Here is a 17,933-nt window from a genome sequence, read left to right as displayed (position 1 = left end):
AGGTTGTGTTTATTTCTTTATCTGTCTCAAGCAGAGACTACATGGAAAATCAAGACCTGAAGAAACCTTTTCCCCATCTGCTCAGCTTGGTTGGATTTGAATGAACTGAGATCTAGGGTTTACTGTACCCATTTGAATAAACACAGTGTTTGCCTCAGTTGCTGTATTTAGTGAGTAAAATGAATGCTATGTTGACAGAACCGCTTGATTTACCAAAAAATTGGAAACCGCTTTCTTGCACTTTTCATATGCCTTTGACTGCTGTAAGATATTTTGAAATTAACAATACTGATAATTCTTCCGCCTTTCTCCCCTGCTACTCACTTTATTATGAAGAAGAACAAACATCTTTAGTTTTGCTTTTCAAATTGTTCAACATGAAAGGAAAAGAAAAAGACAACCCAATAACCAGCCAAAAACCCCAATATCACCTGAAGTTCTAAAGCATTTGCAAAAGAACTGATGATAAAGTCTGATTTGAAACTTTGAAGTGAAATATTTTAAAGTAAATTAATACATTAAATTTGGTACTTGGGACATTACCCTGTTGAGCAAAGCCTGTGGTTACAACTTGGTACAAAATCAAATGTTATGAACTTCGGTTAGCTTTTCTTTTAAATTGGGAAATGTCAACTTCCTGGAAACGTACCAAGAAATTTAAAATAAGATTTTAACAAATAATTCATTTGAAATGTCCCCTAGAGCTGGAGTTCTCATTCTGTGTGGTAGACTGCTTTCAATAGCCAAGGTTATTTAAAGCCATTTATGGTATCTTAGGACTACATTGCATCGTCTTTTTCCATTTCTCTTTGTCAAACACAAGCTGCCAGAACTGAAAAAGAGTTAGTCTTCACTAGGATTTTGCATGATGCTAGTACTTGCTATCTCTACTGGAAATATATAGACTAATACAGGTAGGACCAACTTTCCCTTCTTTCTTGGTCAGATGATATTGACAGTACAGCATGCATTTGTGCTAAATTCATAAATCCAGATATTTCTACTCTTTTTTTTATTGCAATATTCCAAGCAGAAATTATTGCTATGAATCACCTTGCACTTCTGCTATTAAATTTTGTCAAGACCTTGCAATGCAACGCTACGTGAGGATATGCTTCAGAGAACATCTAGAAAGTATATTCCAAGCTGGAGTGCCCTGTCTGTGTCAAGTGTAAAGGCCTTGAGGAGAAAGGGAAAACGGTCTGTTTGTGAAAGCCTGTTGACTGGAATTATTCAGGGATTGAAGCCGTGCCAGTCCTGTTGCTTGGGGAGAAGGAGAGTGGGCCTAACTCTAGTCCCTCCACTCAGGCCATGTCTCCAGGGAAGAAATATCCTGGATTTCTCTGTAATGTTGTTGAACACCTGGTGTCTATGATGGCCAGCTCTACAAAGGAGGTGCTAGTCATCCTGTCTGTGCTGGTGAATTTGTGGGTAGCCCCAATCATTTTGTGGATACCAGCTCCCAGGGCAGGGTTGTCCTGGCTGCCGAATCTGGGATGGGGAATGTGCTGCTCTGTGTTCAGCAGCTCTATTGGTGCTGTTGGCAGTATGATGGTAGGTAAATAGCAACTGAGAACTTTTATTGCCAGCAAAGTGTGGGAGGGGATCACACTGATGCTCAAAGAGGTAGCTGCTGCGTGTCCAGAACATGACTCCACAGAGGAGGGCAAGGTATGGGACCTTCTTCATCTGCTGTGTGGGTCTGTAAGGGATCTCTAAAAACATATCTTCTGGAGGTCTCAGTACCATTCCTCTTTGACACCATAGATTGCTCTCACTTATTCCCTTTACACTTGAAGACCTGATAATTTTAAATCTAGCCTGCTTAGAAAATGAGTTAAAAACTGTTCCTGCCACTACATTTGTTCCTCAGTCCTCTGGGTGTTTTTAATCTTTGTTTCTTCTTATTTTAAACTCTGCTGTTCTGGTCTCTGCAGCTGCTTGAGTGACCTATACAAAAAACAGGTGAAGCTAGTTAAAATAAGGAAAACCATAAAACTAGCCTCAGAAGGAAGTACTTTCAAGTGTACAAAGTAAAGAAAATGGAACCATAATTTTCTCTAGTCTCTTTTGATTCTAGGTGCCTTTAGTATTATTTGTAACAGTAGGAGTTTAAAAGCATGTAGACAGTGTGATCTTTAAGCTGATGATGCCTTGAAGGGTCTTGAACCCTTTAAAGGGTCTTGAATCTGACCAGGTACAAGAATAAAAGATAACAGAAAAACTTGAAGAAAATTTAGAAAATAGGACGTCTCTGAAGGCCAGAGAAATATCCAATGCAACACCCCAATTACTTCTGAAAAAGATCTAAAAGAATTGCAGGAAATTAGACCAGTCAGTTTGACATTTACTGTTTAAGTCTCAGAAGTATTTTTAAAGGATCAGATGTAGATACATTCAAAAAGCAGAGCTTGAGAATAAACAATCAGTGTCTTAAGGATGGGGTTATAAGGTGTAAGTAATTTGTGTATGTTTTAAAGGTATTACCATGTGAAACAGTGGGAGTGCCATAGAGAGTATGCAACAACACAATTATTTGACAAAATCTCCCTTTGATTTAAGAACTAAGCCATGAGGACCTCAGAAAAGAAAAGAGGGCAAGTACAATTGATAGCTGACTAAATTAGGCAGAGGCATAAGTGTCTTATCTTTGGCACTTGTTGGAGTAGCTCCATTTCACAGATAGGAGTCACCAGCGCCAGAAAGCTCTGGCAAGCACTCCGTGTAGCTTCAGAAGCTCCTGGTGATCTTGCATGACAGGTTTGCCCCTGTGTGTCAGAGGTGTTAAACAATGAGTATCAGAAAAACGGTGCCTTTTGTTTCAAAGGACTGAGAAAAATATCCTACTAGAGAAAAAAAACATTAATCTAAAAAGAAATTCTGACTTTAAACCCATTCAGCTTAATGTGTATGCTATCTGTATGGTTGGTGGGGCATGGAAGCAAGAACTGTTAGAACCTGAAGCTGCAGAGAAGTGAGTATGTAAGGAAAAGATGGATCTGAATGTGTGAGTGATGTAATTATTTGGCATTGGCATAGAAAGAACATGTTGCCTTACAGAATTTTTGGAAGCCATGCCCAGGTCTTAATAGGCATGGCTGAGGGCAGGGAAGAAGGGCATGATCAGAGGAATCATTTCAGTGAAGTATAAAGAGCCCCTGTAGGGATTACAATGAGACACATATGTCTGATATAAAACTCACTCATGTGTGCTTATAGCAATGAAGAGAAGGTTTGTCTGCTTTCAGATGCTACTGAGTTAGAAGCCGTAGGACTCTAGGAAGATGAGAGAGTAACTCTGTCACATACATAGATGATAAGCTTTTCAGGTAACACTGAAGTCACAGAACTGGGATGAAGATCTGCAATTTAAACATCCTAAAGCTTTACCATGTAGTTAAAAAACCATAAAAATTCATATTTCCATTCAGATTTTTAAACTCAAACAAGAGCCAAGCTTTCTCTAAGAGCTGGGAAGAACCCAGAACCCTAGTGATGACAAATGCTATACCCCAGTAAACATAAGTTGCTGTTAATGTTAACATTCTGCAGCATTTGTCATCAGAATTATTAGATCGTGTTGTTTTGTCATGTTGCATGTTGAATGTTAAAAGTAATCTGAGTTATATTTGCAGCCACTACTTTAAAGTATTTAACAATCTGGCCTGGAAATATTCATAAAAAAGGGCAGAAGATAAATACAGGCAAAATGTGACATTCCAGATGATATAACAGTGCTGCATGTGAATTTGAAGAAGTGTTTGTATTTGGTTTGCATTACAAGGCTTTGGTAGCAGAGACAGCTTACCGGGGTGGCTTCAGTGAGGAACTGTTAGAAGCTTCCTTTATGTCCAATAAAGCCAGTGCCAGTTGTTTCCAAGATGGACCTACTGCTGGCCAAGGCAACAATATTGGTAGTGCCTCTGTGATAATATATTTAAGAAAGGGGAAAAGTTACTGTGCAAGAGCAGTTGCAGCCAGAGAAAGGAGTGAGAACCTGTGAAAGCAACAACTATGCAGATACCAAGGTCAGTGCAGACAAAAAGGCAGGAGGGGTTCCAGGCACTGGAGCAGAAATCCCTCTGCAGCCCGCCGTGAAGCCCACGGCGAGGCAGGCTGTGCCCCTGCAGCACGTGGAGGTCCATGGTGGAGCAGATCCCCACCTGCAGCCCATGCAGGTCCCCACGCCAGAGCAGGTGGGTGCCCAAAGGAGGCTGTGACCCTGGGGACGGCCCAGGCTGGAGCAGCTCCTGGCAGGGCCTGTGGCCCCATGTGGAGAGGAGCCCGCGCTGGAGCAGGTTTGCTGGCCGGGCTTGTGACCCCACGGGGGACCCACGCTGGAGCAGGCTGGGCCTGAAGGACGGCACCCGTGGGAGGGACCCGCGCTGGGGCGGTTCGTGAACGACTGCAGCCTGTGGGAAGGGCTCATGTTGGAGAAGTTTGTGGAGCACTACTCCATGCTGGGGCACAGGAGGAGAGTGAGGAGTCCTTTCCCTGAGGAGGAAGGAACAGCAGAGACAACACATGATGAACTGACCACAACCCCCCCTTCCCCATTCCCCTGTGCTGTGTGTGAGGAAGAAGGTGGGAAAAACTGGGAGTGAATTTGAGCCTGGGAAGAAGGGTGGGTTGGGGGAAGGTGTTTTTAAGATCTGATTGTATTTCTCATTATCCTACTCTGATTTGGTTCGCAATAAATGTTGGGGTTCTTTTCCCCACAACTCAGTTCTGTTTTGCCCATGACAGTAATTCCTCAGTGATCTCCTTGTCTTTATATCAGTCCATGAGCCCGCCGATATTTTTTGTGTCCCCAGTCCAGCTGAAGACAGGGATAGAGCAGCTTTAGTGGGATTCTGGTGTCCAGCCAGGGTCAACCCACCATAGCACTTGATGCAGCTTAATAGCTTTGTGTAGCTGTCTGTCTCTATGTCTTTCTCTTTTTTTCCCCTGAAAAGCTATTGAAAAGAATTTTTTTGACTCTTTTGGCCTCAAATGACAGAACTGCTATTTGGCTTTCTTTGTCGAAGATTATGGGATTAGGTCGTGTCTTTTTTACACATGTGCAGACGGCTCCAGTCCAAAATGCCTGGAATCTTCTGTAATTGTTTTAGCTGTTCTGTGTTGGTGTTCACCACTTATACAAGGTGTGAAGAACTACATATTTAAAAGACATTTGGCAAGAGCATAAGACTGACTGCTGTGTCTATAGAGGTTCACATAATCTAGTGCTACAGAGACACTGAAGGAAGCAGACTCTGACATATACTTGAGTGATTTTTGAACAATTCCTGTTACACTGGCAGCTTTTGCCAGGTCTCCACTAGCTGAAAGCAAGTACCTTAGACAGCAGGGTCTCTTGACTCCACCACTTGGACACGTCACTACTGTAAAATTTGTATGTAACCAGGCTGGCAAAATAGGAGACAATGGCTATAGCCAAGTACCATATTTTAACCAGTTTCAACTTAAAATTTAGTATTAATCAGTCCTATTTGTACCATGTTTTTTTATGGCTCTCCCAGATGACTAAGGTGTGGGAAGTCTTGATTAGCTGGGTTGTCTGCTAGTGGTGAACTGGAATTTGTAGCTTTCTGGGCTGAAACTAGTTCATGCTGTGTTGCGCACTGAGTCCCTGCTATCCATCTCTGTTTGACTTGACCTCAGCTGCAAAGCCCCAAACTCTCATGTATCCAACTTCTCTTTTGGTCCCGGGTTGTTGTACTGCTGCCATCTCCTCAAATAGCATGTTTCTTCCTAGGGGAACATCTGCTCCCTCCCTGCTGGCCAGGAGCAGGGAAGGCAATTGTGCCATAGCTGTACATGACACAGGAGGAGGAAGGCAGTTCATGAGAGTGGTCATTCCCTTCATGGTAGATTCCTCACATCCTGCTGCCTTTTGGCATCACATCGTGTTCAAAAGAGAACTGCAATCAAGGCCTTATAATTTTGCAAATGCTAGAGCAACAGTCTAAATTAAGTCCACCTATCCACTTAATTTTCTTGTCCAATTGTCATGACTAGTTCCTTTGTTCTTGTTGTTCTCTGCAGTACATATTTTGACAGTCTGCTTGTTCCCTTATGCACTATGTGGGTTCTGACAACTTCCCTCACTGCCTGCCCCCCTTCCCCCCCCCCCCCCCCCCAAGGAAAACCAGAAAACAATTATTATATTTTTATTTTTTAAGGTAGAAATATTTATTATCTTAGCCTGCCAGTCAGATGAAAAAGAAAGTAAAATCAAAGTATGAAAAAACAACTATTTCCATTCCTCTGGAAGCAGAAAAAATAAAAGCAAGAATAAAAACAATCAATGAATTTACTTTATGTGCATATACTCTGGGAGAATGGTAAGAGAGAAGGCTTTCAGGATCCACATGCTGTACCTGTCTTTTATCAAGACTGCTTCTTCACCATCTGTTCCCCTGCACAATAATTTATCATTATATGAATTGGGTTCATAGTCACATCAATTGTACCACCCAGGTGATCTGCCGCAGTTCGTCAGCAGCCCTTGAGTATCTTGAAGACTCAAGGCTGCTACAGTGTCCCAGCTTCACCCTTATACCGGAGAGCCATATACCTGAGGGACACCCTAAGGGCATTTTGTACACTGCTCCTTCTTCTTGTTTCTGCTCTTCCCAGGGCTGACCTGGTGTCTCTGCTGGGGTGGTTGGAAAGGTTCGTGGGAGCCAGCTTGTTATTCAAACCTGGTATAACAGGGACTATAGCATGCATTGCACCAAACCTGCATGTATGGTATTTCTGTTGTTCTTGCCTAAGAACTGCTGGACAGATGCAGAGTCAAGCACATTGCACTGCATTTCTAAATTAGTTATGAAGGTCCCTGTTGAATTTCAGTGTAACCTGAAAGCTTGAGAGCGACCATATGGCTGCCCTCCACAGCTGAGGTTACTGCCTATGGATTCAGTTGACTCTTCAGATATGAGTAGTCTAATTAAATCTGCCCACTTCTCCACATAGATAATTATCAGTCTTTCTATTACTCATGTTACTGCACAACATCCCCTTTCGATGACTTTATTCATTTCAGACAGGGGCAGCAGGTGCCAGATGGCAAACCAATGCTGTGTGATACTCAGTATTTCTATCACTTGGTGCTTAGAGTTTCACCTTGCTCCTGTGCGTTAGTCTGATGGGGATGATTGCTTCGGTTCACTCTAATAAGCTCTGGAGCACAGGAAGTGATAGTGTGCCATTGCTTTGGAGGAGCAGTTTAAAGGCAATGAACATTGTTACTGTCTATATAAAAAGGGTCTGGTTGTAGCCTCTTAGAGTTGTAAGGAAAAGAACAGATGTCTGCTCTCTTATGTATCAGTTTTCAACTTCAACAAGTATATTAAGTGCTCTTTAGGTAGGCTGCAATTTACTAAATGAACTAAAGGACCCCGACTCAAGGTTTAATTATATAGCCATGTTTTTTCCTTATAAGAAAGTTCAACACAAATAGGTGGCGTTCACTACCTACCGATTGCAGCAGTGGCTGTAAAGTTGCAGTGGCCACTAGAAGGTGCATTTTGCATCTATTTTCAGCACACTTTGCTACCGAAGAGAATGGGTGGGGGTAAGTCTGTTTTCCTTCTGAAATTGTAAATTGCATGAAAAAAGGAAAAAGAAAAATTGAAACATGAATAGACAAAGACTTTGTTTATTTATTGCCAGGAGAGACCCATTAGGATTCAGTGCTGTTTCCATGGCATCCCAGAGGCATAAACAGAAAATACAGGCTAATGCATTCAGTTAGAGATTTTAAAGTCTAATGCACAATCTAAATATATATCACATATGCTCACTATTTATTTATCTATTCTATACAATGCAGTGAGATGGAGAACTCACTAACCGTTCCAGGGATTTACATATGTGTCTTCTGCAGATGTTTAGTACTTGTGGGGGATATATGTAGGCAGTGTTATTTGGTTGCCTTTCAGATGCCTCTCATTTCTCTCCTTACCATGCTCCACCTTATTACTATCCTCATATCTGTAAGTATCTTTGTAGCATTTCTGGTTAGGAAGCCCATATCAAATTCAAAGTTATTTCAAAGGGCTTAATCCCTTCTTTCTAGTGGGCTAAACATCCCTGCCTATTTGTTGAGTGTTTCAATTTATGACTGAAAATGTTAAGGCTTGTGCTGCTTCTTCATTACTGGTTTAAAAACATCCTTTCTAAAACTGAACAAAAAGTATAAGCAGGATTACCTTTTCCTCCCAGCAACCATAGTTTAGTTTCAATACATAACAATTATAGGAGTGCATCACACAACCATAATGTTATAAATGTTGTGGAGCTGACAGCACCTTCCCTGCCATTAGATTTTCACCTGCTTATGTGAGGTATGAGTGGAGCTTCCTGGTAAGGCTGCAAAAAGGCTGAGAGTGTATGCTAGAGTGAAAGATGACCTTGGAGGGAGCATTTTAAGCTGTCTTTCCTGTGTGAGGGCTTCTGGTTTGTGAAGTTGCCTCCCACAGCGTGCAGCATAGGTCCATTGCTGCTTGAGTCTTTTAAAACTCTAGTATGAGTCTTTTAAAACTCTAGTAGACAAGAGTGCTGGAAAATGCCACATAAGGCACTGTCTGGACTTGTCAAATAAATAAATAAATAAAATAGGACCATGTTGCACAGAAATGCTTTTGAATGCTTTTCATTTGAATAAATGCCTTCATTCACATCAATTATCTGCAAGCAGTTAGTTTCTCTCGGTTTTGGTAAATATTTTTCAATGAAAAAGGGTTTAATAATCCCTTTATTAATATTATATTATTACTATAATATGTTATATATAGTTAATATAATATATAATATTATAATATAAACATTGTATATTTTAATATTGTTTAGAAACAAATAATCTCTTCATACCCTTGTTCCACTCCTTGTAAAATGCTGCAATTTCTGCTCAGAAAGTAGTGGCTTAGATAACCTGTGAACTGCATGAAAGGTCAAGACACAATTTGTAAGCCACCATCTAAGTATCAGTTCTCCAAACCAGTAACTCCCCTTGCATCCTAGGTTGTAGTGATCTGCTATAGGTCTCTCATTGCATTTTGTGCTATCATATCTGAGACTAGGGGAATTTAGGCACACTGTGAATTCTCATTCAGATCAGATCATTCTTCCATCTCTGAGTCTGAAGGCTCTGGCTCCCCACCCCTGAGATCAACTGTGTGTCTGAGAGTGTGGGGTAATCCATAGATGCCAGGTGAACTGATGGGAGAATGGGAAAGTTTCTCATGGAAACCTGCCTAGCTTTTGGTAAGTGTTTGCCAAACATTAAATTTTTTTGACCAAGCAGCATCTTTGAATGAAAATCATTGTGTTGGAAATATCTCAGTCACTGTTAACTCTTATTTTTAATGGCACCCTTCATAAGTGCAGATTTGCTGTGTTGTGTTAAAGAGGACCTGGAGCTATTTTGTGTAGTTACTTACATTTTCTGTTGGAAAGGCAAATTTCAGTTCCCTTGGAAAAATACAGTTTTGGCAAGGAGTGGAAATAACTCAGTGCTTTCTCAAGTGGCCTCTTTCTCGTGACATCAATACATCTGAGATGGGCAGTGGCACTGATAATAGAGAATACACAAAGGAGGACCGAAAGAAAAAAAAGAAAACAGAGGTGGATGGTCACAGTGAATATCAGTGCAGTCCAGAGGATTTCTGTTTAAATCCTTGGCAGAGAAACAGAGGTACATTTGTAAATATTTTTTAGCATTTTCTTGTATCAGAGAAAAAAAGGATTAAACTCGAAGAACAAGGAAAGACAAGTAGAAAAAGGGATGCAGGGAGGCTGGAAAGAATGCAAATGAAGTTAGAGCAATGTAAAAGCAGTTTTGTAAAAGAGGTCAAAGCGAGCTCAAAGAAGTAAAAAACATCCATAGTCTTCAAACAGATCTTGCAACTTTTTATCACCATTTTTTCTGTTTACATATAATAGTTTCAGAACAGAAACTGCTCTGACTTGATAATCTTTTATTTAAACAAAATTTATTATAAATAAATTATATAAATTGTTATAAATAATTAAATATAATTAAATAAGTAATCCATTATAAATATTTATTTTTTTAAAAATGTATTTCTTTGGTGTTTTTCAGAAGACTGTTTTGTCCTTCTAAGAGGTATAATCTTAAGAGAAAGCACTGTGCAATGTAAAGCATAGCTTGCACATATGAAAAAAGTGCTTCTTCTGCAGCAGACTGTTACAGAAGTATGCTTGAGAAATTTTGGAATCCAGTTCATAATCCAGACTGACCTTATGATTTATATGAGGTACAAACTGTCTCCTTAAGATACCAGGCTTTATCTTGCTGGTCTCTTGCATAATCTACTGCTTGATCAAGTGTGCTCTCATAAACACCCAAGACTACTGTTGAAATCCATTCCTTCTGTGCAAGTTGCATTACAAGGTTAAAGAAGTTGCACAGTAAAAATATCCCAAAAGGTCATCTTGTACTATGACTTCCACTGAGATTTGTAACTGCAACTGAGAACTGAGTTTAGTATTCCATTTCTGGACAGAGTTGTCAAAAACAGCTCAGGAGAGAAGGCAGCAGTTTAAACATACTGACTTTTCTTGCAAAAGAAATGGAAGAGCTTCAAAAACAAGTTTCAGAGGAGCAGCAAAGTTGCATCAGCATTTCCCTCTGGGCTATCTGAAATGTGATAAGGCTACACACTGCACTGCTGAAAGCTGGACTACTCTCACAGGACCGACTGGGATGTTTCCTGTTCCGAGGTTTACTGACAAGGCTCTGGAATTAGGAGATACTAACTTGAGCTACGTAATACTGCTAACACAGCTACCATTGCTTCTACTAATATTACAGATAATGAAAACATTATTAGTTTGCATTTAATACTTTGGGATGAAATAAGTCCTGGAAAAGTTTATATACAACAGGACAGGGTGGAATATCTGGGTCTGAAATACAGATTTGGGCTGGGTAAGAGACTGACACTAAGCTCAAACAAAGTGGGCAGGTGCTTGGGCAGGAGATTGCTGGGTTTGAGGTGGCTGCTGCTAGCCGTTCACAAACCTCCTCTCCTGCCTCTTACTTCACCTTTTGCAGTAAGAAACATTCTCCAGGGATAAGCCCAGTGTCCCCATCTCTGTGGGTGTTGATCACCTCTGCTCATCCCTTGGCCTGCCCATTGCTGCCCAGTCAGAGACATCCTGGCCCATAGTACCTCACATAAGACAGACTGAATTTTGCTGACAGCTGTGGGATATGAGCTTTGCATTTGTGGGAGTTACTTGGTGTAACCCATGGGAAGCCTTGAGCTGGGTCTGACTGCAAAGATCTAATTTTTTTCTGACTGTGAAACATTGGAGAAATTGAGAAAGTCAATTTAATTCTGATATACAAAAGTGAAAAAGATGGTGGCCTTATGACTTCATTTCTAGCTTCAAATGTGTTGGCCCAGATCTCATTAAAATTTAGCTAGACATTTACATTTAAGGCAATTATTTTAATTTTTTCAAAGTGGAAGTCAAGGTTGAAACACTCTGGAATAAAATCAAGAGATGAATGTTTCACACCATTGTGATGCAACACTAATACTTTCTAAATTATTTTTATTGTTTTCTTGAAATAAGTGGACAACAGAGAAACAGATCAAAAGATTTCATACCTTTATACTGTCTTAATTATGATGTCTATATTTTCATTGCCTTTTGAAGATAAATGAACCATTACTACCACCTGCCTATTAAACATCCTATGTAGATTAGTTATAATTTCAAATTATAAATACTACATATTATTTATTATTATTATTTAAACACTCAACTACTAATATACAAGAAAACAGACATTTGGTATTTTTAAACTCTTAATATCTTTTTCCAAAGATTATTTTGTATCCCTTCTTGCTACAAACTTTACAATTTGATCTCCAAATCAGATATTAAAAAAATCAAGTAGTATACACTACATTTAGGTTTAAGGAGGACATGAAATTATCCAAGAATCTTACCTTGTGTTCTAGCTTTTGCATCTGTCTCATGTTCATATACAAGACCAGAATGGGTTCTGATAGTCTGACTTTTTGCAATTGTACTAGTTTTGGCCTAGGATCATGTTCAATTTCTTCATAGTAACTTGTATTTGTCTAGGATTGGGTTTTGTGATGAAAACACTGTTGATAACACAAGGATGTTTTAGGTGTTGTAAAGCAGCACTTACAGAGTGTCAAGGCTTTTTCTGTTTCTCAGACAGCCCCACCTGTGAGCATGTATAGGGTACGCAAGAAGTTTGGAGGGGACACAGCTGGGACAGCTGAGCCCAGCTGACCAAAGGGATATTCTATACCATATGATGCCATGCCCAGCAGTAAGTCTGGAGGGTGGAGGTTGGTGGGGACTGTGCTGCGTAGAGACTGGCTGGGCATCAGTTAGTAGGTGGTGAGCAATTGTTTTCTTTTGCATCACTTGTTTTCTTGGTTTTGTTTTTTTCCCCTTCTCTTCTCTCCCTGGGCCCACCACTACCACCACCACCACCCATTAGTTTTTGAGCTTTTACCCTTCTGATTCTTCCTTCATCCCGCTGAGGGCTGGGTAGTGCTCAGCTGCCTAATTGGGTTAAACCACAACAGCAATGCAGGTATGGTACGTCACTGCTGGGTCCTGTTGGATCCTCTACAGAGTGGACAAACTGGTTCCCTATGGGGCACTACATCTCTGTGCAAGCAACAAGCATTAGATGTTGCCAGGTTTGCTTCTGTCTACCCTACAGAGGTTACACTGTGGTTTCTACACTACCATACATCATATCATGCTACGTTGCACTCTTAACTGACCTCACCTGCCCTAGACCACACAACACCTACCTTCAACACGATACTACAAAACCCTCATTCTCATAACTGTCCCATATTATGTGATTGAAATGGGGGGGGGGGGGGGGGGGGGGAAAGTTCACAGATAAAATCCCAGTAGTTACTTAAAAGCATAGAGCTGAGCACTGAGGAGAGCTAGGCCAGGCCCTGTGCAGTATGCAGACATGAATGGTCAGCCATAGAGAGATTTACCTCCAAAAAAGACATAAGCCAGCCTCCACCATTTGGCCTGGGAGCAGGGCATAATTTTTGCCCTGAGAGAAATCCTTAATGTTTGTCGTTGTCATTCAATTACCATAGAAAAAAGGTTTCGTTCTTTGTTATATATTCTATCACTAGTTTTCTTATGCTGATAAACAGTTTTAGTTAATTTAAGTGTGCATCTATGGACAGCACAACTGTAGTCCAAACATACAAATGGGGTAATGTTTCTGTAATCACTTGACTTTGACCATTCTATTGAAATACGTGTTTATTTATTATTACAGTACTACAGTACTAAGTAATTTTGAATGCTATTCATACTTCTTGTAGCATAGACATTTAAATGCTTAGTGTCTGTAAGCCTAGGCTATTTAGTATGTTTACCCTCATAACAGCTTTAAGAGGCAGAAAAATACTGTCCACTTCATTTCACTAGAGAGACAACGTATTTTTGGAGTTTGCTGAAATCTTGCACAATTCTGAGTTAAGACAAGGTGAAATGCAGGAGTTAATACATGATGGTTATTTCAGTCATCCAAATCCAGGCACAAAGAGTGTTGTGGAAAAGATGTAGATGAGAGTATGTTGAATCTCAAACAAAATAACCCCTGAAGTTTCATACCCTGGAAAGCAGTAAAAGGTTGCTTAACAGTTCTAGTTGCCCTCTGGAGTGCCACTAATTAGTATTTCCTGCCCAAGGAAGTTAAGCTTCAGCTGGTGTTAAGTGGTGTAGCTTTACCCATGGCACTGCTTCAAATCTATAGAAAGTCCAATGCTCTCTGCATGAATCAGTGAAATATTAAGTTTAGCTAACGAACATTTGGTTCCTCTCAGTTCAAGTAGAAACTTCAGTTCAGAGGTTAGAAGACAGGAAAAGAAAGGAGATAACCACATCAAAGTTTGAATGGGTGAAATAATCCATTATTTTTGTGCCTAATGGCACTTGCAAACTGTGGAATATTTCACTGATTCAATACTTATTTGTTTATATCACCTTGGTTTTTTGAATTGCACATTTATGCATTACATTAACATTTCATGTGCTGCACACTGCATTCCATGGTGACACTAAAAATTAAATCCTACTACATAAAGCTCTGGATCAGACAACAAAGAAAAGTGTTAGAGAAGCATTCTTGAAACGTTCCGTTGTTAGGCAGCAACATGAAGAGCTTTTTTTTTTGTAAATGTGTTTATAAAATATTTCCGTCTTTTACTGTTTACCACATTAATTTTGTATTTTAGATGAAAAATTTAAACCCAAACAAATATTTTAAAATAAATGACATTTGTGGAGTGCTTGAAAGGTGCCACTTGACAGCATTCTGTTTACTCGTTGGATATGTAATAACACTGGCATCAGCCTGAGCTTATCTATTCCTTGGAATATGGAGCTGAGGGACACTAAGGTTGGGAGCATGAAGTGGGACAGCAGGAGAGGCAGTCCTTTAATCAGTAAATGGCTGTGGCTGAGGATAATGCCTCTTCAAGGGCACAAGTCTCACCTGTAACTCCAGACATGGGATTTGCTATACCTTCAGCATGGGCTGTGCTGACCAACAGAAAGGGAAGCAGCATCCTCTGAAGGTGACCTGTTGCTGCTTCCTTCACAAACCTTTGGTAAATGCTTGAGGAAAACGTGTGCCCCATGTACCTGTTTTAAACCATAAGTGTAATTTTTTCTGTTTTTGACTAAGGAGGGGAATGAGGTCTATGGTTAGGCTATCTGGAGGCTGATAACCTTGCCTGCACAGCATGATGTATCAGAGGATGGACTGTCCTGCACGAAGGATTTGGGCACACTCCTCCTTGGGCCTGGCCCACTCCAGATGCACACTAAGAGCAACCAAGACCTGGGCAGCAGCAGTATGTGTGCCCAACATGCCACTGCCTTTATTTGGGAGACTTCTACTGTATGGGCACCACTGTACGTCCTGCTGCAGTGTGGGGGACCTGTGGAGAGATGGCAGTCAGAAGGGGTAGTGGGGGTGGGAGTGAGCATAGACAAGACACTGAGGATGGAGAATGCAGGAGGGACAGGGAAGCCCAGTGCTGCCCAAAGCAACTTTGATTTTGCTGGTGCTGGCAACACCAGCAGAAAGGGCTGCAAAGCCACAACATGGCACCAGGTGCTCCAAACCAAAAGCACTGCCCAGCCTCCACCCTCACTTCTTACTCACTGACTAGGAAGTCAGATACAACACAACCCTGAAACTTCCAAAGACAGAAACAACATGCTTTATCTTGAACCTGAAACTGTGCATTAGCTATAATGCTTTTGGAATGTTATGGGCTATCTCGATCCCTCCCATCAGTGTGATGAAGAGCAAGAACACTGGCTATGGTGAATTGTGGCCACGTTTCTGTCCCAGATGAGTTAAAGCCCAGAGCCTTTAGTTTGAAAACTTGGTGATCTTTTTCAGGGACAACAAATAGTTGATTTTGGCTTTCAGAAGCACAGAATTTTCTGCGGTTTTCTGTAGCTGCAGTTTAATGAATTTCTTACATTTCTCTGTCTTCACTCTTTTCAACCTAGATTTATAAGGATCCACTGTGTAGGAAAGCATCTCATATCTTTCCATTTTAACATATAGCCATTGCCTGCTTTTAGAAAGATGTCATGCTTACTATTGCATAGTTGATAATCAAAGGAACTTAGCCTCTGTGTCAGAGGGGTTTCTCATGCTCCTGACACTGCATAGTCAGAACCTGAGTAAACCTCCATTGCACCTATTCCCAGCGTTGCTGCCCTAAAGTTACATGCTGGCCCCAGGTTTGTTCAGTACATTTACAGTGAGAAGGAATGTTTCTTTAAAACTGAAACTTCTATGCCTTATCATGTAATTTGTGTTTCATTGCATAATACTGGTACATATCAGACATCTAACAGCTGAAGGAGTGGGTAACAATATCACTGTCTGCACATTCAATTCCTGTGGGTTTTGAAATTGTACTAACACTTTCTCTTCTGCAGGAGAAGTGGTCTAACCTTGTGAACTCTGCAAGTCTAAATGGACAAGTGCTTTCACTTACCACAGGTTTGCCAACTTTACAGGGGCCCAGGTGTCTGTAGTACAAGCAAGAAAATAACCCTGATGCAATAGGGGGAAAAATTACCTTAGCCACAATAAAACATGTAGCAATTATTAAGCTGTTTTCCAAAAGAGATTTCTGAGATGCTTCTAGCTTTGTCCTATGTCAGGCTATGCTGTTTCATATAATACTGCCAGGTCCTTATTTTCTCTTTTTATCCTTGAAGAGAGATTGCTCACAAGGATAACTCTATTGTCCAGAAATATCAGCTATGATTAATACTCTGCCTTGGATTGTACATCATATTTTCCCTTTGGGGCACCAAGTGCAGTGTCCTTTCATACGCCTTTCCATCCTGACAAACAGGTTCAGCTATATTGTGTTTACACAAGGACATATTTTCTGAGGTCTACTGTCTGCACGCACTATCAGATTGAACTGCAGTATCTAGGGCTTGAGATAAATCCAAGCTAAGCAATACATGCCTATATGACTATTGAAAACTGGAATTTTAGAAACTGTTGCATTATCCTGGTTTGCAGCTCACTACAAAGTAAAAACAAAACATGAACCAAAGAAAATCAGGGTCTGAGTTCACAAGATAAAACATATAACAGACTGATGCTAAAGAAGGAATCAAAGAAGTACTTTGAATTCAGTGAATTAAATGCAAAGATACTGCAGTATTTTAGCTCAGTGCTAAAAAGGATATACTTATGACATAAACCAGGATTAAACATGACTAGCAAACTGAGAAAGTTCTTTCTTACCCAGTGGAGACTCTGCTAATTCAAGGGTTGCTTTCTCCTTTATTCTTGTGACTTTATTAAATATCTCCTCTCCTTACTAAGTGGTGTAATGTATATGAAAATCACCAAAAACTGAAGAAATTATTGATACTTTTATTTTGCCAGGAATGAATTTTTCTGGGGGATGAAGGTATTTCAAGTGAGAAGAGAGAAAGAAAGAAAGAAGGAAAAATGAAAGAAGGAAGGAAAGAAAGAAAGAAAAGTGGAAGAAAGGGAAAGAGAAAGAAAGAGAAAAAATGAAGGGAGGAAGAAAAGAGAAAAAGAAAGAAAGAGAAAAAGGGTGTGTGTGTGTGTGTTTCAGTATGTTAAGTATTATGTTTGGATGCCAGTTTCAGTGCTAAAATGCTTTAATTGACAGTAAATCATATATGCCTGAAATACTGTATTTCTAGGAGATACTACGTGCATATAAGACACAATTATGTGTGTGTTTGTGTGTGTGTGTGTGTGTATGTGTACGTTTGGTTACAACAACTGAAGTTATAAGTTTCCCTGGCTCATTTAATTACATGACTGTCAGGGCTCAGCTCTGCTGTTTGGGGGATTATTTCACATACCCTAGGCTGTGTGTGAGACAGTGTGTGTTGCATATCCATCAGCTCTGTGTAGGGAACTCACTGGGCTCTCTTAAAGGCTGTTCACTAAGGGCCTCTTACACAATTACTGCTTGTAAATCTGAATGCTTGTACGTCAGCAGCTGCCATTCTTACCTCTTTTTTGATTAATTACCTTGAGGAAATTCGCTGGCTCAGAAGACTTGTGGTAGACAACTTTTAACAGTAGGTTGCTCATACATCAACATGCTTATGTGTGCTCACCTTGTTTAGTCTCAATTTCAGAGAAAAACTGCTTGTCTCAGGGAAGGTAACATCTGGTCCCAAGAACTTATGTAGTAGTGTAAAGCAGTTTTCTGTAGTGGTTTACATTAACTTTCTGTATTTGTTGTTCTTGTTGTTGTATGAATAAGGAGGCTTAAGCATGAGACCTTTCCTCTTAACCACCTCACTATCCCCCACAGACTTTTGCCGCTTGT

The sequence above is a fragment of the Falco biarmicus genome, chromosome Z (genome assembly GCF_023638135.1).
Source record: "Falco biarmicus isolate bFalBia1 chromosome Z, bFalBia1.pri, whole genome shotgun sequence".
In the NCBI taxonomy this organism is placed as follows: domain Eukaryota; kingdom Metazoa; phylum Chordata; class Aves; order Falconiformes; family Falconidae; genus Falco; species Falco biarmicus.
Note: the sequence above shows the minus strand (reverse complement) of the source record.